Genomic DNA, 24,528 nt, shown 5'->3' on the forward strand with positions numbered 1-24,528 from the left:
TTTTGTGCACCAACTTTATGTGCTGATAGACGAAAGGATCTGCCCTTGATTTTCATTCTTTAAACCATCAACTGTTGGATTTTTAAGTAAGTATAACTGGCAAAGGGATTTAAGTTGGGAAACACTAGTTGAATTTAGGGCCACCTATGTCATTTAGACACATGTTGTTTAGAAGAATGTTAAACATTTGAATGCAAATGTTTGCAACCTATTTAAATTAATTAAAATGTAATATTTTTGTCATGACATGTGCAAAGAACTTCATACCATAACATTTTAATCATAAGTGCACTTTTGGTGACCATCTTTTTTTTTACCTTGTACTATTCGAGAATTGGCAAAATAAAAAAAATGTCTGTTCGTTTACACCGATGGTGGAGCAGACCAATACACTACATACTAGTCTGTGCAACTGAGCTATAATAATAATGTTGCTATCCTTGTCAGTATGGAATTGGACATTCTCATCATTGCTAGGACTGCAGCATCCCAAAGCTACAATAATACAGCTGAGCGCTGCATGGGCCTCTTAAATCTTGCTATTCAAAATACGGCACTTGAAAGAGTGGCAATGCCAGAGGACTTGGAGTGAAGTCAAAAGCATCTTTTCATTGAAGCAACTGCCAAAAGGAACACAACCTCAAAGAGGCAATAGAAGCATCAGTTGAGATAGTCAATCTTAAAAGAAAGTCAGACACAGGCTTTCAAATACAATGCTGGTGGGGTTGAGTTGTTGAAGACAAGTCAAAACTAGAGCTTTGTCACAGACGTGATGAATACCCCCACATGCCGCATTGACACAGAATATTTTGCATGTTGTCTTCACAAAAAACAGCAGACACCATGCTGAATGTTTAAAACGCACTAAGTGACCCTGTGACCTAGTTTTTGACCCCGCATGACCCATATTCCAACTTGACCTAGACATCATCTAGATACATCTGACCAAGTTTGGCAAAGATCGGCTGAAAACAACTTGAATTAGAGAGCGGACACTTAATACGGACCGACAGACCGACTGACAGACAAGCTCACTCCTATATACCCCCCTAAACTTCGTTTGTGGGAGTATAATCACATAACATTAATCGTGATAAGTTGCAGATGAAGTGCAGATCAAGTGAAATGTAATGTAGGGCCACAGGCAAAAAATTAAATAAGACCACTACAATAACCATTGTCAATTGAAGCCCTTGGAGAAGAATCATCAAGTGAAAATCAATACATGATTGAGTGTTCAAAATGCAAGAGTTGATATGACATGAGAGATCATTTATTAAAATGTTCAGTTTCTGAAGAGCTTCTTTTTTGATAATTTAAGTGAGTGGCAACACTTGTTTTTGCCTTTTTGTCAACTTTTTTGGTGACCCTTTATAAGTTTACTCGTAGTGCTGTTTATTTTATAGTCTGTCTAATGTTCAAGTCAGCTCCAGAAATGTAATGAAGGGCCACAGGCAAAATATTATATGAGACCACAACAACAGCCATTGTCGACTAAAGCACTTGATGAAGAAACATCAAGTGCAAAACTATGCATAATTAAGTGTTCAATCTCTCACTCTAAGGACGATCCGGAACATTGTATTAGTGCCCTTAATAAAATTCAAAAACAAGAAAGGAAATATCTTGGCATTCAACCATATAAAAAGGGCCCATAATTCTGTCAAAATGCCAGTCAAAGTTACATTACTTTGCCTGCACTGTCCCCTATTGATAGTTAGTAAGTGTTGCAAGTATGAAAGCAATAGCTTTGATACTTACGGAATAAAATGGACCTAAACACAAAAGTTAACCAAAATTTTCAATTTTCTAAGTATAAAAAGGGCACATAATTCTGTCAAAATGCACGCCAGAGTTATCTAACTTTGCCTGCCCAGTCCCCTCATGATAGTTAGTAAGTGTACCAAGTTTGAATGCAATAGCATTGATACTTTCTGAGAAAAGTGGACCTAAACGCAAAACTTAACCAAAATTTTCAATTTTCCAAGTATAAAAAGGGCACATAATTCTGTCAAATTGCACGCCAGAGTTATCTAACTTTGCCTGCCCAGTCCTCTCATGATAGTAAGTAAATGTACCAAGTTTGAATGCAATAGCATTGATACTTTCTGAGAAAAGTGGACCTAAACGCAAAACTTAACCGGACGCCAACGCCGATGTGATGCCCCCAGCCTCAAGCTGGGAACCAGTCTCATAGTCGATTTAGTACATCGGTTTTCTTGTTGGTTATTTTTCTTCACTTAAATTTCTTAGGCGTAAATAGAATTTTTCAGTTTTCCGGTAATTACAATCGACATGTTACGTTAAGACATTTTTGGTTTAAATCTCTCATTCATCTTGATGCTAAAGCCCATGGCGTGAGTATTTTACATATTATAACATTTTTGTGTTTAATTTGTATAAGATTAAAATCTTATTTCCTAAAAGAATGTTGAAATTATTGTTGTATTTTGGATTGATATTCGGGTCTTTCGTAGAAAGAGTTTGTTTACTTGTTTATGAGGTGTTCTGTGCATACTGGAAAATAATTGTTGTATTGCCAAGATTATGTGTTTCTCTTTCTTTGTATGTTTCAGTAATTTACCACATACACGACTGTCTTAACATCTGTAAAATAAAAGAATAACACGGAATGTTTGGACTTGGTAACTGGCGTCTATTCGTAGACAGCATAGCCGAAACCGACGCCAAGGTGATGACAATAGCTCATAATTTTTTTTCAAAAAATAGATGAGCTAAAAATGTATTTTAGGATTCCCAGGAAAAACTATTGAAATGAAATCAACAGATCATGGATCATCAAAATCATTACGTGCGATATCTGCTCCTCATACATGGTGGCTGAAAGCGGGTTGCTCAGTTATACTTCTGAGAAACATATCTAGTAAACACATGAATGGTTTGCAAGGGTGTGTCATGCATATCTAGTAAACACATGAATGGATTGCAAGGGTGTGTCATACATATCTAGTAAACACATGAATGGATTGCAAGGGTGTGTCATACATATCTAGTAAACACATGAATGGATTGCAAGGGTGTGTCATACATATCTAGTAAACACATGAATGGATTGCAAGGGTGTGTCATACATATCTAGTAAACACATGAATGGATTGCAAGGGTGTGTCATACAGATTCCAGAGGATGGATCAGGTCCAATTGTTGAATTGTTTAGTAAGAGCCTGTCACTTTTGCAATGAAAATTAATTGACTAAACTGCAATCAACATAATTGCATTGTATAATTATTAATTTAACATAAATTTTATTGCATTGACATTTTTTTGAGTGCTATACTTGTATTGTATTGTACATGTATAATTATAAATTTAACATAAATTCTATTGAATTGACATTTTTATGAGTGCTATACAAGGACTTTAAAAGTATTACTTCAAGAATTCTGAATGGGGTCCAGTCCAACTGACTGACTGGGTAAGGGTTTGGTAGCATTGAGGTCCCTTGAAAGTTTATGTTCCTGATCGGACCACCGTAGAGAGATATGTTCTCAGTCTGGTCATCATTCATCTGCTGTCCGTACTTATCAAAATTGATGTTCTTGTTTCTTCCAAACTCTGGCCTATTAATTTCAATTCACAGTCGGGTGTGGAAGTAAGCTCGCTTTTTGTATTTGACGGAGCCTTTGGGTAACATTTTCATTCCACTTCTATATGCCTACCAGGGGCATACAAAAAGAAGAAAGTGATTTATGTAGAGAGGACAACGCTAAGCTTTCTAACGAATTGCATAATTTACAAAAGTATCTTAATAAAGAAAGAGAATTAAGAAGAGGAGATATTTCCACGGTTTCAAACCGGTAAACGGAATCTTCTGGACAGGTTGTTAGACATGACAAACGACAAGTTGCTTTAGCACAGCATGGGTCAAGTGATTGTGGAACTATCATGAGTCAATATAAAACTGTAATGAATGCTTTTAGGAGTAACAAATCCGAGAACATAATGCTTCGAAAGAAATTCGACGAAATGAGAAAAGAACAGTATTCTGAGAAGAGTCAATAAATCTGTCATGTTTTCAAACATATTTAAGGTGACAAACTACAAACATAAGTGCAGACATGGCAAAAGCCCGTCAGCGTCCGCAAACATTCAAAAACGGCGATTTTTTCTTCAAAAGAGTGAAACCCTCTTGCAGTTTTCACAACTACATTATTTTGTGACTACACAGGGCCCTCGTTTGGCACTTGATGCGAAATTCCCCCTCATGAGGGATGTCGGTGGCTTCCCCTGATGGCAAGAGAGGGCCCTGCTACAAAGTCATGATATTTCCGGACATAATACGTTGAATTACGTAACAATCTGCATCGATAAATTCCAAAAGTGATTCAAAACGTCAACGAAACGTCTCGCCGAACGACATCTATTGGTTCGCGAAAGTAGGCGGACATATACGAGAAACGTTCGTTGCACACATCTTGTTAAGTTGATCCAAGATGGCGGACAATAGAAAGAAATAACGATGCTCAGCGAAAAGGACAAATAATGGAATTAATGCAGACGTCACATAATTAGTATGGATTAATTAAAAGCGCGTGTTATTCTACAACGGAGCATACATTTTAGATACTTTTTTTGGAAATGTTCTGAATGTCACAGAACAAGTGTTTGAAAATTGGAATGGAGTCTATTCGTAAAGACAAATACATTTAACAGTTACAGGATTATGGTTAAAAATGCAAAAAAGGCAAACATGATTCGATTAATATGTAAATGGATCTGTGTTTACAGATTCATGTGCATATTCTGCTTTATTATTGCAACACGGGAAAAAGCGTGTGTAACGAGGTGGTGAATTCATCTCGCTTAAGTTGGTTGGGAACATAAAGCACGTGTTTTTTAGGATATTTGGAATCAAAGATCTTTGTGGACATAAATAAAGTCTCTATCTTCCTCTAACATGGATTTATAAATCATCTAAAGGCAGAGTTTATTCTAGACCGCGCGATTGCGCGATTCGCACTATTTTTTCAAAGATCGCGCACATCTGCAGCATGTGTGCGAGAAAATTCGCGCACTCGATATCCGTTACGGGTTTTTTAAACTGTTAAATTCTGCTTCGCGTATTTATTGAGAAAAATACCGGAAATCAAAGGGAATTAACTCTTCGATTCACGGGTTAATAAACTTTAAAGAATTTTCGTTTAAAATGATACTTGAGTTAATTAAAAAATAAGAAATTTCGTTTAAAAAATAAAGGGATGCGACTCGTGAATGATTAAGGTAGAAAATTGTCCTTTGATACTGGAATGTAAAAACTTAATTCTATACATTAATTAAGACACTTACATGACTTAGGTTTTAATATCATATGATCATTCATATCATATCATGATAGACAATCAGTATTTTTTTTTTTATTGTTTTAAATGATACAGAAATATCATGTGAACAATTATTTTCATAATCCTTTGTTTTTATTTAAGTCAGCAATATACTATGGAAAGTGCAGTTATATTTAACAGCAGTTACAATGGTATTTCACTGACTTGACTGTTTTAAGTAATGTAGAAGTTAAAACAAATAAACATTAAAACGAAAATGAAAACATATAAATGGTACTTGATCAATTCCCCCCCATTTGTGAAAAATCCCCCCTATTTTTCAAAGTGAGGGGGGAAATTCCCCCCTACTTTTCGATTTCTAGAATGAACACTGTAAAGGATGTCCACAAAGATCTGGAAGTAGACAAGACATACATATTAATACTTAGTTAAATACATTTAACTGTAATGGCATATTAGTGAAATGGATATTCAAAAGTAAACTTTTTTAATATATTAATTACTCTTAGCTAAAAACATCGTCAACAACTAAGTATATATGTGTAAAGCGTAAATATATCAACAAAATGAAACTAATACGCTTCATTAATTCCAAATCAAGTTTTCATGCTTATGCTTGCCCTTTTGTGAATTTACTTTGCCATGTCAAGACTAATGGCTCTATGTAATCCAAAGTCAAACGCTTAAAATTGAGGCCTGTGAAAATTTCAACTGGCCTGTGAATTTTTTCTCCTGGTAGGCCAGTCTGGCCTGTAAATTGTGACGGTCTTTCGCCATGTCTGTAAGTGCATTTTTTGTGGTCTCGTTAATTTTTTTTTTTTAAATTATGAATTACAAAAAAAATTGTGCACCATCTGTGTATTGTGTCGCCCACAGGTTTCTTGAAGTCTGGAACTGTACTGGGTTGAGTATAGTGAAACTGGAGGATCAAGATTTCCTTTTCTTTGTATTATGGTCTAATTTAATTATTTTGTAAGAAGCATGGACTTGTAAATCAAGCAAAATCCCACAATTTGGATAAGATCATCATTCTTGTTATGGAAAATATAGACATACAAATGCTAAGTGCAATAGCAGATTGTAAAATGTAATATTTTGTGCTCCTTCAAAATTATCATTATCACCTGATTCAGTCAGTCCACAGCCATACTGTTACAACTCAGCGCAATTTGGATGGGCTTACTATTTCACAACGCATGGAATGCAGTTAAGAAATATAACTATCTATAGTATAGGGAATGGGAGTTCAAATTATGACGAAACTCTTCAAAATACAGCTATATTCAAAAAAGTTTCCAGAGGTTGGAAGAAAGGGAAGCACATACCTCTTTTTGTGGTTTGATCCGCAACATTATGGCCATTGTTATGGCTACCATATGATACCAGGACAAGAGGGCCGCAAAGATCCAGCCTCGTCAGCTTATGTTTTTATTGAATCAGCTCCAGATGAGTCATTCTATGATTTTACTTGAGGAGTATTGTTTGAATCGAGAACCAGGGTTTTGGAAGAACACATTATTTTATTTTATTGATCATAACAACGTACTAAAACAGATCCATATTTAGCTAGACACACACTGTTTACATGTTATTTAAAATGAATTTTGTTTTATTATTTTGTAAAGTTCATTAATGACAATATTTCTGCATGCAACACTTCCTGTACTCACGTATTTTGAATTATAATTTTGCCGAACACTAGAAATTGCAAAGTTTGTGAGTTCTAACATTATGTTCTGTACTTGAATGTTTTTATGTCTGCTACTATCTCTGAACAGAAGGGAAAATATGATTGCATGCAAAAAGATGCAACTAATTAAAGGAAATTCTAGAATCTTCAAACACAGTGGAGACATAGAGATCAATAGAACTTAGGCGACACTTCAAATTCATAAGCAAAACAGGACATCATTACTGCTTGCTGTGTTTTGCTTTCATCTGGGGCAGAGACAATAGGCCAACAGTGTCTATGAGGAAAGAAGTTCTTGTTGCAGAAGCAGAATGTCCAGTCTCCAATGTCAATATTATTTTTAAAGATTTTTTTTAGGGCACTCCCATCAGTTTTACTTAAAAGAAATTGTTAAGAAAAATTCTGTCATATCATTTGTGGAAAGATTCAGAACTGCACGTTTGTCTGTTGTTTTTTTTAAGTTAGCATGGTTGGGATGGACACCTGTTTTAAGTGCATCTGCAGCAACAAAAAAGTCTTGCATATTCATTTTATTAGTTCAGTATTCTGGTAGAACGTACATTTATTTTGTAATGTGACCTTCATGGAACTAGAAATTGTGTAGGACAGCATCAAACCACTATTTAGATGTTTATATTGATATTGATATGAATAAATGTTGCATATCACAACATGTGTCAAGAAAGAGGGACATTTGATGACATGGTCTTTTTTTGCTTCTAGTCATTGAACGCAGAAGTAGAGACATTGTATCATGTACATTTGCAATGTGTCCACATAAACATTTGGGTTCAATTGCTCACTGAAAGAAGTTAAAGATTTGTGACATATGCACGTGTTCAAAATTCATGATTTTTTTTCCTCATATCCTTAACAAGCAGCTATAGACGGTGCCCTATGCATTTTCTTAAAACACAATATTTAATGTTTTTTTACTTAAAACGTTTGAAGGAAGAGTCGCAAGGGCTTTTATGACCTTTTGAATTAAAAACTTCCAAGCCTCTTAATTTGGTAGTAATGCTTTGAGTATCACAAAGAATTGACAATATAACTTGATATAAATGCAAACATTACAATTTTCAAAGCTTTTATCAATTGTTAAGTTAAGCTATATGAATAATGTGTTTCACCATCGGTAGTGTTATTCCAGACCTATATATCTGTAGCTTAAGGTGATCAGTTTGGAAGTCCTTCACTGCAAGTGATAGATATGGACAGTCTTAAGCATTTTTGGCTGTTGATACTTTGATGACTGCCATTTTGGAAATATAGAAGCGAAAATAGGCATGAAATTATTTCTAAACATCTGTTGAGATAAAATCCTGCTTCTCCTTACAAAAACAAGGCATCCGCCATTATTATTTAATTTTTATTTAGCTTTTCCAAAACTGGAGCAAAAGGTTTTTGTCTCCAGAACTTATTGAATCTCATGTTCTTTGGTCACAATTGATACCAGGATCAGAGGACATGCTGCACCCAATCTTTGTTGGTTCCAGCACAGCCAACTTACTCTTTGTAGTACACCTATATTCATGGTGTACATGTTCTATCAAAGCTGCTCAAAGCTGCTCACACAATTACAAAACACAATCATATCTCTAAATAGCCTGGTGTTCATAAGAAGATTCTTTTCCATTATCCTGCTTACTTATAGATTTGAATTTCACTTGCTCTAGGCAAGTTTCTTTGAACATCTTTTAGGCAACATACAGACATAAAGCACGATTACGTTTTCTGATGACCACATCTAGTAGGTTCAGTCATCATACCAGCAATGATTGAAAGATGGTTGTAAAGAACATAATTCATTAGGATAATAATTTCGAGGACTTACATTCATGTGAGTTATTGTGTAACAATGGCAGCCAGCAAAGAACCAATGGTACCAAAATATGCTTAATTCAAGATTCTGATATCAGACAACATTGATAAGTAAGTGCATGATTTCAAATTATTCACCAAATTATAGGCCGATTATTAATTATTTTTGCATAGGTCTAAAAAAACACAACATGGGGTGAAAACATAAAATAATAGCTATATATTGAAGAGGCCATGATTCATTGGAAGTTGCAAACAAGAAATGCAATATTACTGTTTGTATTTTTATAATTTATTAATAAAAAGGCACCGTTGTCTTAATAGCATTTGTGGATGAATATCATTCAGGTACTTGGAACATACAAGGACCATGTGGTGCATGTGTTCAGCAAAGTTTTAAGCATGTGGAAACAATTTGACACACACTCAAGAAGAGATGCTGAAAGAGGCGAGAAAAAAGAAATGCCATTCTTAGGGACATAAATCTAGAAGAATTGGGCTCTCTTAAAAAAAAATGAAGTACTTAAATATTCATTTACTTTAGGGAATCTTAATTTGAATCAATAAGATAATGTTGTCTGATTCTATGGTGCTGATTATCTGAGATGACATTTAGTGATTTCAATGTGCTTATTTACTGAGATGATATTGTGTGAAAAAATTTTAAGATTTATTGTAAATTCTACATAGAATTACACGATAATATTCAATATGAATATTAGAAACATGTTCTTTTTTCTTTTTTTTTTAAAAGATCATCCCAATACAGCTACAAAGCTGGTTTCGACGACTTGAGAGGTGAATTCTGGTTGGGCAATGAGCATATCTACCAGCTGACAAAGAACAAACTGAGAGAGCTGAGGATTGATATGGATTTTGTGGGTGTGGATAAATCATCAGTTTATCCTGCCTAGTTTTATTCCAGTGGAATGAAAATGGCAAGAACAAACAAACAAACAAGGACTGGAGAAAAAGCACAGTCTGGGTTCACAATAGGCAGCAACAAGAGATGTGTTTGTCAGAAACACAATTTCCCCTACTGCGCCGCATTGAAATAAAATTTCTATCTATCATTTGGCAGGTATAGAAATCATCTCCTTTTAAAGGTTACTACTTCCCTTGAATTTTGTCCAATCCAACCGGGGGGTGGGGGGTGTCTGGGGTGGGGGGGGGGGGAGGTGGGGTGGGGGGTGGGGTGGGGAGGGTTTCACTGTAAACAAGGGCTGTTTGTAAAACATGCATGCCCCCCATATGGACTGTCCGTTGTAGTGGCAGCCATTGTGTGAATACGTTTTTTTTGTCACTGTGACCTTGACCTTTGACCTAGTGACCTGAAAATCATTAGGGGTCATCTGCGAGTCACGATCAATGTACCTATGAAATGTCATGATCCTAGGCAAAAGCGTTCTTGAGTTATCATCCGAAAATCATTTTACTATTTCGAGTCACCGTGACCTTGACCTTTGACCTCGTGACCTCAAAATCAATAGGGGTCATCTGTAAGTCATGATCAATCTACCTGTGAAGTTTCATGATCCTAGGCATATGCGTTCTTGAGTTATCATCCGAAAACCATTTTACTATTTTGGGTCACCGTGACCTTGACCTTTGACCTAGTGACCTCAAAATCAATAGGGGTCATCTGCGAGTCATGATCAATCTACCCATGAAGTTTCATGATCCTAGGCGTATGCATTCTTGAGTTATCATCCGGAAACCATTTTACTATTTCGGGTCACCATGACCTTGACCTTTGACCTAGTGACCTCAAAATCAATAGGGATCATCTGCGAGTCATGATCAATCTACCCATGAAGTTTCATGATCCTAGGCGTATGCGTTCTTGAGTTATCATTCAAAAACCATTTTACTATTTTGGGTCACCGTGACCTTGACCTAGTGACCTCAAAATCAATAGGGGTCATCTGCGAGTCATGATCAATGTACCTATGAAGTTTCATGATCATAGGCCCAAGCGTTCTTGAGTTATCATCTGACAACCACCTGGTGGACGGACCGACAGACCGACCGACATGAGCAAAGCAATATACTCCCTCTTCTTCGAAGGGGGGCATAATTATGACCATGTAAGACATCACTGACAACCAAGGCCTGTGGTTTAAAAGAGATCATAGCCAGAGTTGATCATGTATCTATGGACATAAGTCCACAGGTATGTAATGAACATCAAAGAAATTATAATTATATCTTTAAAAAAAAACGTTGAAAAATCAATCATTTGGGTTATAAATAATCAAAATAATAAATCTGTACAGTAACTGTGAAAAGAAAAAAGAAGGGGGGCATGAAAATATTTGTTATTTCATGATGCGGATCGCGGCATGCCTCGGCGGACAGATGCGAAGCTTGGCGGCGAAATGCGACTTGCCGTCGCATACTGACGCGGCTTCAACGACTGACATGGCATCAACTTGTTTCGCCTTGCTGCCGCGGATCGCGAAATACGTTTGTTCCGCGTTGGCTGTACTGTACTATGATATGTTAATAGTATGTCTGTATATTTTCATAAACCGCTGAACACTGGAGACACGTGCAACGAAGGCGATTAGTGAACCAAGTGACATTTGTGGCACGTGTAGACTCTTGACTTAATAGTGAGCTTGTATGACTTACAAAAGTTTTCCCATTTATGATAGGACTTTACATTGATAGTAGGACTTTGTTTTATAGTAGGACTCAGGATATTGTGTTTGTTGTAGGACTTTGTGTTTATTATAGGATATTGCGTTTGTTATACACGAACTGCTTATAAAAACAGGTTAAATAAGCCTAAATAGTAAGAAATAATTTAACGACCAGAAAGTGATGGACATTGTTATAATCCGTTTATAGTTATATTTTTTATGGTTATGAGTTTATGTCAAAGAGATGGATAAGGCTGTTTACTCCTTAAAACAAGTGGGTCGACGCCAATGGGTTACCATTTTTTTCTAAAACGGACCGTGTTAGAACCTCTAGTTGAAGCCAAGTTGTAAGCAACTCGCACAGTTTAAATCCCAATTTATCGGCTTTCATGGGATAGTGCAAGAGAGACGGACATTAACGTTTTGGAGACGGACTACGTTTTTGATCGGAGTATCTTAATTGAATATTTCTTGTCTCTTATATTGTTTTAATATATTAAATAAGAATAATACATGTTTTTTTAACCAGGAATAAAAACTGATATATTTATAAAAGACTTGTGTCAATTATCTTGCAAACTAATGAGTAGTGAAACGAATCTGGGACATTTAAAGCAAATAATTAAAATTACACAACGCGAACTTTGAGAACCAATAGATTCACTTACGGGCAGAAGTGCCACAAAAATAGATGCCTTTACTTTTTCTTGGGAAAACAAATACTATATGTATCCCCCTTTCAGCCTGTTGCCTCGGGTGTTGCAGAAGATAACCCAAGATGCCGCTGAAGTGGTGCTCGTGTGTCCATTATGGAGTTCAAGTGAAACCGGAGTAGAAATCCAGAAAAAAATATTAATTGGAATATTGTTGAAGAAAGACAGTTTCAGCGAATGGAAGGATTTCTATGAATCTAAAAGTTCAAATGACAATTCAAGTGTATTTCACACAGTAGACGGTGTGGAGTCTGACTTTGATCACCTGGTGTTTCCTAAGAAGAGTCTGACTATGATCACGTGGTGTTTCCTAAGAAGAGTCTGACTTTGATCACATGGTGTTTCCTAAGAAGAGTCTGACTTTGATCACGTGGTGTTTCCTAAGAAGAGTCTGACTTTGATCACGTGGTGTTTCCTAAGAAGACGTACAGATTTGACGAGAGCACCAAAGCAGACCTGTCACCGTTACCCCTAGTGAGTTCTAGAAGTGCAGGAGCTTCAACATAAAGAACATAGTCATACATGGAGTTCTTTTTATTGTAGTTTTATTAAGTTCACTATCATAGTGAACAAGAATTAACAACAAAAAGAGATTATAAGCAGTGAGAACGTTTACTATTTCTCTGAACTTACATGTGTGTGGGCATGCCCCTGCATGAATATGGTCTCATGCTGGTTTGTAAATTAATGTATATACTGCAATATTGTTATGTATATATATATATATATATATATATATATATATATATCTGAAGCCGACTGACAACTCAACGATACCAGGTTTAACTAACGTTTGGACTCAGATCCCACCTAGGAATTTCAAACAAAAGTAAATACAAAACTTCAAAGAAATGCTACACTAAAAATACAACCCTGGGCGTCCAACTGTTTCAGCAAATAACCACCCAACTGAACTGATTTCGGATTTTGTCGACTACCATCTTAGACCTCTTGTAGTAAAACTTTCGTCTTATGTCAAAGACACAACTGACTATCTCACAAAATATTCCTTTTTGAGATTAGGAAAAGTGCCATATTTCAGTATTTTTCTGGTGCATGTGACCTTTTTAACTTGTTTGATACTACCATGAGGATAATGATGCGAAAAACAGATGAAACCGAATCTGAACCAAGTTTAGCACTTAACTCAGCGTCTTTATTACAAATTTGTTTATGCCAAAAGCAGTGTTTCAATATTTTATAAAGGCCTACAATAACAACATTGGATTAACTCAATGGAAATGTTCTTGAAAAAAATACAATATAGACTTCAAGAAATTGTGGAACCTGATTTTTTCAAAGTTCGAAATCGGGAAAAAAAATCAAAATATTGACGCTTTTATGAAACTGTTTCAGCAAGTGTAGGGATTTCTATACATCATTAAGTTCAAGTGACATTTTGGGTGTATTTCTCCTAACTCTGTAACCACAGCAGCCCATTACACCTTTGATTCCACAGGCTGGTGGCTAACTGCAATACAATATGAAGACTATGCTGAGGTTAAAACCACACACCTTATAATCTTCATTTGTGTAGCTATTTGCTGTATGTTATTGTCAATTTTTGCTCTTGTCATTTGTATTATTTTGGGCTTCTGAAACATAAGCATTTAAAAAACTGGCTTTGAGAGAAAATAAGTAATTGCAGATTATTTTTGTGTTACTTTTAAACATTGTGTACTTTTGTCTTTTAGTTGAAAGTATGAAGTAAAAATAAAATGTGCAACCATCTGCCTGGTCAGCTGCCAAAAAACGGTGTTTGCACTATGCCTTAGCAAAATCCTGGGGAAAGTTCTGCTTCAGCAGTATGTCTGTATGAGAACTCTAACAGTACAACAATACCAATCCTGACAGGCAAAAAGGAACAAATATAAGGGCCACAAAATATGTTGTGTCTCTTTTAGCAATCGGGTCATGTGTGCTCCCGTGTCACCTTTCCCTACAATACATTTCACAACTGTCAATAAAGCAAGAAAATTACAAAAAGTGGACAGATTTTTATAAAACATTAATGTTAAGTGTAGATTCTAATGAATATCCCCCAACTCTGCTACCAAAGCAGCCCATTATGCCTTCAATACCTCAGGGTGATTGGTTATAGCCAGAAGTAAGGGAACTGCTAGAAAAGAAACCTGTCAGCCATTGGGCATTTGAAGATATCATCTGTAAACATAAATTGTATGTCATACTTCAAACTATGTAAGCAGCAAAACAGAGGAAGGAAGATGTACATCAACACAAAGAAAAGATTGAGATTTACCACAACTAGTTTTGGGATGTCTGAATGACAATTTCATTAATGCAAATGCTCTGAACATAAAGATTCTGTGTGTTGCTGAACTGAAAAGAAGCTAATAAACAAGAAGAAAATCCAGGAGTTTAAAAACATAACTGAGCATTCAAATTCAGCATTGAACAAGAATGTGACACATGTGTCATCTGTAGAGCAAATGACTACACATCATAATGGTTGTGCAAGTGATTCTAATGCTACATACTGACAGAAGTTATTTGCAAACACTATTAAGACTCTGAAAAGACTCCTAGTCAAAACAAGAAACTTTGCTGTCACTTAAGAGTTGTTCACTTTTAATTGACCAAACAGCGGTCTTTTAAACAACTGGACTCATAAAGGGCTAAGAAGAAATCTAATATGTAAAACAAACTGTAAATTGAGGAGTAAGATGGCTTTTTGGAAAGGCAAAATTTCATCTGTCAAAGCTGAAGGTAATACAAAAGTTAGCAGCTCTTGAGGTTGCAACTGAAAAGTTACCCCAGTCATAGAGGTTGTTGCAGAGGCACTTTTCAGCCTGAAATTTGTTAGCTAAGAAAATTCCAAATCACATCTCAGTTCAGACAGTTATTGATGAAGGTCATTTAATTGCAAAAACTTTGAGACAAAAATTGTCAATTGCAAATTTTGGGGTTTGCATGTTGCAGGGCTTGATTTTAACTTTTTTTACTACTTGCAAAACAATTTCGAGCAGCTTTAATAACAACTCGCAAAATCAAAAACATTCTTGCAAATTTTAGTTTTATATTAAGTTATTTTCCCCAATTTTTACTGTTTTCATAGAAGGATTTAATTTCTGTTTTTTTCCTAACTCAACGGTTAACTTTGCTTTATCTTTCGTATTGTTATTTCCGTCTGTGGGCAAAAAGAAACTAGTTATTTTTTCGCAACTAGTCTGTTTAAGTTAAATAAACACTTGTGAATAGTAGACTGTTTCACGTTCTTTGTACCAATACCATACGCGTATCTGTAATATAGGTATACCAGTCTACATACAAGGTGTGTGCTTCCGCATACAGGTATTTGGACATTCTATAAATTGACCTACGATTTATTGTTCATGACGTGGAGCGCATTTAGCAATATTACTTGTGTTATTTTCACTATTTCTTTACTTGCAAAAATACTCTTGGCCTAAAAGTTAACTCGCAATCGGTATTTTTCACTCACATTGTGTGAGTGTATATTTCGAGCCCTGTATTGGAACAAGCAGACAAAGAAATAAGATGGAGGAAATCTCAGTCACCTTTGAAAATGGCGAGGTTATGAGTTTCGGTTTTACAAGTGTTTCTAGTAAGACAGCAGCTATCATAACAAATCTGACCCAAAACACTGTGTATAAATCAAGTGAATTTTATGGAACAGTCAACCACCATTGATCATGACTACAACAAAACTTCTTTGAAGAAAATATTATTTAAAATGTCAGACAGGGCTGCCAATACAAAGAAATCAGTCAAATTGACTTAACAAGTAAGAAAACACTGAAAAGAAAATTTGAGGACATGTTGGTTGGCACATACACTGTCACTCAGCCAGTCAGTGCAAGACAGCAGAAGAAAAAATCCAGAGCCAACAAATGAAGAACTATTTTATCAGTAAAACTCTCTGGAAAACCCCCAGCTGTGTTGTCAATTGTGCCAGGTTTTTGTGGTGACTTTGTGTCTGATGTTAAAAATGTTATTTATACAGGCATGGCGAAATTAGAAAAAATCTGCCGGTCATTCGGACAGGCATTTCAGAAAATGTGCCGGTCCGGAGAAAATTTAGCCGGACCGAAAAACAACAACAACATAACTAGAAAATTCAAAGATGGCAGCGATCACATCTTGATCTCTTTATACCATATTTTAATGTCCTTATCCTACTCGAAAAAGTATGTCAAAGCTATCAGATCTTTTTTGTTAGAAAGCAGTTGCCGATTTTGCAACCGAGTTTAAAGTAGTTGTTGTGTAACCAGTTGGATTTGCTAATTGTACGTAACAAACCTACAGCAAACATCAAAACAACGAGCGATTTCATTTTCATGATGTAGTAAGCGGTTTGCTCTTCGAATTTTCAACTTGAAAAAAAATTGATTTGTTTGCAATCATTTCACATTTTGCCGGTCACCCGGACCGACATTCTTGTTAAACCTGCCGGACCAAATGGAAATCTGCCGGTCAGGACCGGCGGACCGGCAATTTCGCCAAGCCTGTGTTAAGCTGCTGTAACTGTATATATATTAATTTATATAATGTACACTACTATTGTGAAGAGCGCTGCAAAAGATCTCTTGAACTGCAAAATATTGACTCCTCCCTACTAAGTGGCGTGTAAACAATCACCATGGAAAGTACAATGGCAAATTTGTATAAACTTATATGATACTACGAACTAAAGATTGCAATATTTTGATATTCAATTATATGATTATATTGATCAAGAGCTAGATAGCCGTCTTGTAAAGATTTAAAAAGAGAGTAAGAATAAAATGAATACAACAAACTTTTTATTTTGATACATTTGTGTTGTTTTTGCTTAGCAAAATACTGTTCCGAGCTTCTAAGCAGAGGTGCCGCATAGAAAAGTGGTGTGTACATCATAACCACCCCTCTCACTCACACGAAGATACAGGTGTACTGTGATATGGAGACAGATGGAGGAGGCTAGACGGAAGTATCAGTCTTCTTATAAATGCAATATCACTATTCCATTCACTCACACCAAGATACAGGTGTACAGCGATATGGCGACAGATGGAGGAGGCTTGACGGTAGTATCAGTCTTATTATAAATGCAATATCAATATTCCATTCACTCACACCAAGATACAGGTGTACTGTGATATGGAGACAGATGGAGGAGGCTAGACGGAAGTATCAGTCTTATTATAAATGCAATATCACTATTCCATTCACTCACACCAAGATACAGGTGTGACTTTCAAGTTTTTGCTTTGAAATATGGAATATAACAGCTCAACAGTGGCGCATTTGAATTTGGAACTTGCAAGAGAGCGTGCTAAGATCAGAAACCTCCTCAGAGCTATTGCGGTTTTAAGAAGACAAAATGTACCACTGAAGGTTAATCATTAAGTCCTGAAAAAGGCGGAGAAAACACGCAAAAGATGTGCTGCAGTGGAACGCATTAGAGGTGCACCCGACACGAGTGACTTAGATCCTCATCAATTTTTCCATTGGTGGAACAGGCTGCTAACAGCCCTCCACTATTCCATTCACTCACACGAAGATACAGGTGTACTGTGATATGGAGACAGATGGAGGAGGCTAGACGGTAGTATCAGTCTTATTATAGATGCAATATCACTATTCCATTCACTCACACCAGGATACAGGTGTACTGTGATATGGAGACAGATGGAGGAGGCTAGACGGTAGTATCAGTCTTCTTATAAATGCAATATCACTATTCCATTCACTCACACCAAGATACAGGTGTACTGTGATATGGAGACAGATGGAGGAGGCAAGACGGAAGTATCAGTCTTCTTATAAATGCAATATCACTATTCCATTCACTCACACGAAGATACAGGTGTACTGCGATATGGAGACAGATGGAGGAGGCTAGACGGTAGTATCAGTCTTATTATAAATGCAATATCACTATTCCATTCACTCACACGAAGATACAGGTGTACTGCGATATGGAGACAGATGGAGGAGGCTAGACAGTAGTATCAGTCTTATTATAAATGCAATATCACTATTCCATTCACTCACACCAGGATACAGGTGTACTGTGATATGGAGACCGATTGAGGAGGCTGGACAGTAGTATCAGTCTTTTTATAAATGCAATATCAATATTCCATTCATTCACACTAACATACAGGTGTACTGTGATATGGAGACAGATGGAGGAGGCTAGACGGAAGTATCAGTCTTATTATAGATGCAATATCACTATTCCATTTACTCACACCAAGATACAGGTGTACTGTGATATGGAGACCGATGGAGGAGGCTAGACGGAAGTATCAGTCTTCTTATAAATGCAATATCACTATTCCATTCACTCACACAAAGATACAGGTGTACTGCGATATGGAGACAGATGGAGGAGGCTAGACGGTAGTATCAGTCTTATTATAGATGCAATATCACTATTCCATTCACTCACACCAGGATACAGGTGTACTGCGATATGGAGACAGATGGAGGAGGCTAGACGGTAGTATCAGTCTTCTTATAAATGCAATATCATTATTCCATTCACTCACACGAAGATACAGGTGTACTGCGATATGGAGACAGATGGAGGAGGCTAGACGGTAGTATCAGTCTTATTATAAATGCAATATCACTATTCCATTCACTCACACCAAGATACAGGTGTACTGTGATATGGAGACAGATGTAGGAGGCTAGACGGAAGTATCAGTCTTCTTATAAATGCAATATCACTATTCCATTCACTCACACGAAGATACAGGTGTACTGCGATATGGAGACAGATGGAGGAGGCTAGACGGTAGTATCAGTCTTATTATCAATGCAATATCACTATTCCATTCACTCACACCAAGATACAGGTGTACTGCGATATGGAGACAGATGGAGGAGGCTAGACGGTAGTATCAGTCTTATTATAAATGCAATATCACTATTCCATTCACTCACACCAAGATACAGGTGTACTGTGATATGGAGACAGATGGACGAGGCTAGACGGAAGTATCAGTCTTCTTATAAATGCAATATCACTATTCCATTCACTCACACCAAGATACAGGTGTACTGCGATATGGAGACAGATGGAGGAGGCTAGACGGTAGTATCAGTCTTATTATAGATGCAATATCACTATTCCATTCACTCACACCAAGATACAGGTGTACTGCGATATGGAGACAGATGGAGGAGGCTAGACGGTAGTATCAGTCTTATTATAAATGCAATATCACTATTCCATTCACTCACACCAAGATACAGGTGTACTGTGATATGGAGACAGATGGACGAGGCTAGACGGAAGTATCAGTCTTCTTATAAATGCAATATCACTATTCCATTCACTCACACCAAGATACAGGTGTACTGCGATATGGAGACAGATGGAGGAGGCTAGACGGTAGTATCAGTCTTATTATAGATGCAATATCACTATTCCATTCACTCACACCAAGATACAGGTGTACTGCGATATGGAGACAGATGGAGGAGGCTAGACGGTAGTATCAGTCTTATTATAGATGCAATATCACTATTCCATTCACTCACACCAGGATACAGATGTACTGCGATATGAAGACAGATGGAGGAGGCTAGACGGTAGTATCAGTCTTCTTATAAATGCAATATCACTATTCCATTCACTCACACGAAGATACAGGTGTACTGCGATATGGAGACAGATGGAGGAGGCTAGACGGTAGTATCAGTCTTATTATCAATGCAATATCACTATTCTATTCACTCACACCAAGATACAGGTGTACTGCGATATGGAGACAGATGGAGGAGGCTAGACGGTAGTATCAGTCTTATTATAAATGCATTATCACTATTCCATTCACTCACACCAAGATACAGGTGTACTGTGATATGGAGACAGATGGACGAGGCTAGACGGAAGTATCAGTCTTCTTATAAATGCAATATCACTATTCCATTCACTCACACCAAGATACAGGTGTACTGCGATATGGAGACAGATGGAGGAGGCTAGACGGTAGTATCAGTCTTATTATAGATGCAATATCACTATTCCATTCACTCACACCAAGAAACAGGTGTACTGCGATATGGAGACAGATGGAGGAGGCTAGACGGTAGTATCAGTCTTATTATAGATGCAATATCACTATTCCATTCACTCACACCAGGATACAGATGTACTGCGATATGAAGACAGATGGAGGAGGCTAGACGGTAGTATCAGTCTTCTTATAAATGCAATATCACTATTCCATTCACTCACACGAAGATACAGGTGTACTGCGATATGGAGACAGATGGAGGAGGCTAGACGGTAGTATCAGTCTTATTATAAATGCAATATCACTATTCCATTCACTCACACCAAGATACAGGTGTACTGTGATATGGAGACAGATGGAGGAGGCTAGACGGAAGTATCAGTCTTCTTATAAATGCAATATCACTATTCCATTCACTCACATGAAGATACAGGTGTACTGCGATATGGAGACAGATGGAGGAGGCTAGACGGTAGTATCAGTTTTATTATAGATGCAATATCACTATTCCATTCACTCACACCAGGATACAGGTGTACTGCGATATGGAGACAGATGGAGGAGGCTAGACGGTAGTATCAGTCTTCTTATAAATGCAATATCACTATTCCATTCACTCACACGAAGATACAGGTGTACTGCGATATGGAGACAAATGGAGGAGGCTAGACGGAAGTATCAGTCTTCTTATAAATGCAATATCACTATTCCATTCACTCACACGAAGATACAGGTGTACTGTGATATGGAGACAGATGGAGGAGGCTAGACGGAAGTATCAGTCGTCTTATAAATGCAATATCACTATTCCATTCACTCACACCAGGATACAGGTGTACTGTGATATGGAGACCGATGGAGGAGGCTGGACAGTAGTATCAGTCTTTTTATAAATGCAATATCAATATTCCATTCATTCACACTAACATACAGGTGTACTGTGATATGGAGACAGATGGAGGAGGCTAGACTGTAGTATCAGTCTTATTATAAATACAATATCACCGTTCCATTTATCGCACTTAAATACGGATTTAGTGTGACATGGAGACTGATGAAGAAAAGTTGTCTTATTGCATCATAAATAAAGTAATTTTAATGCACGGACAATCGTAATACTACAATGGCTAATTTTCTGTTATATCGTTATGGCATGTTGTTGCCTAAGGTGTTCAACATGCGAATAATTTATGTTTGTCATATGAAGCGCTTTCAATATTTGGTGTCAATTTTCACCCCTACTTTAAACACAATACCTTACATGTATCGAAAGATAACGCTGTTTTTAAAACATAACATGTTGTTAAATATTGCATATATAACTGAACATATTAACATTATTATTATGAAATATTATACCTCAAATAATTTGTTTCTTCTTTGCGCATAAAAACTACAAAGGTGCGTTATTTTGAAAAGTGCCCGGTAAAGATGAGTGCGCATCTAGTCAGCACGCTCTATTTATTACAGCGCCTGCTAACTAGATGCGCGCGCATCTTATAGTGCCCGCCCGCTAGAATGTTACTAGTAGTTATTTGTAACATTTGTGCAAGTTTTACAACCCAAAGATTTTTCAAGTACACTGCAACTCCAATATATCACGGTCCGTTATATCGCGTTGTCCAATATATATCGCAAATCGGCTATGGCTCCCAAAAATCTGACAAGCATATTCCCCAAATAAAATGTTTTAATCTGACAATTTGATGAATTAAAATCCGTTTCAAGCTAGTATTTTTCCCTTTTTCACCAACTTTAATCCAATATTCATTATCCAGTTTTGACCAGATTGTTTGCTTACAGCGTACATCACTTTTAACACCTGTGTACTGCGATAAACAATAGCCCCTCTTGTCAAACATCACAGGTCATTTCAGGTGTTACCATTCTGTATTGAATTTGCTTTGAACTGCCGAAACGCACCAGTGCACACATGAAGGCGTACACAATTATAACTGTAAATGTCACAAGTCAATACTGACCTATCTCAACATTCTGTGTGCGTTAGATACAGTGTAAACTACTTGCTTTTAATTTAGAGGTAAAGATCCCTCAGTTTGTCAAAATGCACTACTATTAAAACCCATGCTTTCCATGCTTTTCATGAGAATGAATGACGTCATTTTGTGCATGGGTCTAATTTGTGCATGCTTTCTTGAACAATACAACTCGGCAATGTTTTTCGGATTACAAATTTAATTACATGCATTTGAAAATACTCACAAGGAATAATGTTTTGTGTTATACCAATGAATAACATATGGATATAACACATAATTGAATAAGGTAGGTAAATAGCGTGTTTTGAGATTGCATAACGATGCTAATGCATACATATACATGCATACATAACCTTACAATTTATATCGGGCGCCGGATATATCACGGTGGCGATCTTTGGACCCCTTCAACCGCGATATATTGGAGTTGCAGTGTACTGTTTCCTTTGTTTACAAAAATGTTGTCTGGTGGTGGACAAAAAAGAATTAATAGTCTCCGATTAAGATTCTTTAAAAACAAAACAAGCTACAAAATATGCGGTGCCAATGTTTCTTCAGTACCTCAAGGAAATTTTGTGTGTATACTTGTTTTACACCGGTACATATTGTCATGCCCTAGATTGTTCATGAAAACATGTGTTTATGTACATGTACATTGTTCATTTTCACCATTTATGTTTTGCATCTAAATGACTATGTCACTGTTATTTAATGCTTTTATTGGATGCTGTGTGGAAGTTAGAGCTGATAACAGCCGATGCCTACCTTTTGCGCTTCTTTATTATTTGTAATATCCTTTTTAAGTCTCATTGTATTAGCGTCTCTTAATAAGGCAGCCATTTTTGGATAAACAGGAAGTTGATTTCCTCAATCAATGCTGACATAAGTGCCTTCTGGTTAAGTACTCTGACTACAGTATTTTTGACAGTTTAGCCATACAAAATAATTTGATCAATACTCATATTCCTTCTTAAAAATTGTTTAAAAAGGTAATAGTTGTCTTTATAAATGATTTATTGATTTAATTGATATGTATTTGACTTCTGTTTCATTGTAATATTTTCAGAAATATCGTTTTAATACGAGTGGCATTTACCGTGATAAAAACGCTCAAATTCTATTGTGCGCTCTTGCGCGCTTTACTGTGCGTTGTTTGTGCACAATTCATTATGTGAGCTTTTATGTTATTATTGCACAACGTTATGTGTGCGCTTTTGGAGAGTATAAAAGGCACTGAAAATTCTCATTCGTGGACTCTGCTGAACTTTGTTTTCCTAGGTGAGAGACCTATTTTATTTTTCTTATGTAAGCATTTAAAATACAGTTTTCAATAAGACTTAGGTATTAAAATTAGACTGAATTTTATAAAAAATTAAAATTTCATTTGTCATCTTTTTAGGACATTATAAAATAGAGAGTGCAAATACTTAACATGATACATGTATATTGCTGTATTGTAATGTACATGTAAATGTCTGACAATAAATCTGTCTGTTATGAAATATATATATTGAGAGTTGTTATTAATTTATTCGTTATGAATGAATACAATTTAGAAAGGTTATAAATTTTGAGTTTATATTTTTTGACAATTTTAAAACAACTGAATAGGCAAAATGTTATTCTTAGTTTACTGTTTATCAGAGTCCATTTTAGTTCTATGTTAAACTTGAACAAAAGCTTCAAGTTTGGAAAAGTTGAAGAAAGTAAAAAATCACTGCTACCGCTCGGCTCGTGACATAATTTATGGTGGCAGCGAAGTGGAATCTTTGATTTCTACATAGATTCAGCGATTGAATCCAGTCTTCGACAGCAAAATGTCAGACTCCGAATCAGAACAAGAGAATGAAGTATTCTTCAGAACAGCAGCTAACCAGCATTCTGAAGAACCATATCAAGAAAATAAAACAGCACCAATATCATCCATCATAAGTCCAGTACAGGGCTCGACATTACGGTAGTCCGACTGTCCGGGACAACCAAATTGTTAGTCCGGACAAGTAAATAAAGAATTTGCTAGTCCGACGGGACAAGTGGTCGTTATAAATTAATTACTTAGAAAAATGCCTTTAAATCTGTTATTTCTGTGGAGTTACAATGTACCACAAAACTTTTTCGATTATATTAAATGTGTAGGTTTAAACGAAAATGCGCTAGATATTCCGATAGTTCCATGTGATACTAAACCGTACTGTTCACAAGGGAAGCTACCCTTAACATTTTTCTTTGCCAAGATAACAAGAATATTCTCCTTTGTTAAGAATATGCATTTGACGACACCGGTACAGATCGATCTTACAGACAATTAACGTAGTGACGTCATTTCTATGTATAGAATGATTTTACGACATCATTTCC

The 24,528-nt window shown here is 36.4% G+C and overlaps 1 long non-coding RNA gene across 2 annotated transcripts in view; it reads right to left on the bottom strand.

The window, feature by feature from the left end:
- The window catches only part of LOC127857544 (uncharacterized), a 40,560-nt gene that overhangs the window by 8,600 nt on the left and 7,432 nt on the right, over positions 1-24,528 (bottom strand). The window contains exon 4 of one of the 2 annotated variants that reach the window (XR_008038412.1): positions 10,030-10,125. The exons of the other annotated variant lie outside the window; for it this stretch is intronic. This is a non-coding gene — a long non-coding RNA (uncharacterized LOC127857544). Of the gene's footprint in view, positions 1-10,029; positions 10,126-24,528 lie in introns of those variants that run through there. 2 annotated transcript variants of the gene reach the window in all.

Source organism: Dreissena polymorpha, chromosome 14 (assembly GCF_020536995.1).
Source record: "Dreissena polymorpha isolate Duluth1 chromosome 14, UMN_Dpol_1.0, whole genome shotgun sequence".
Classification (NCBI taxonomy): domain Eukaryota; kingdom Metazoa; phylum Mollusca; class Bivalvia; order Myida; family Dreissenidae; genus Dreissena; species Dreissena polymorpha.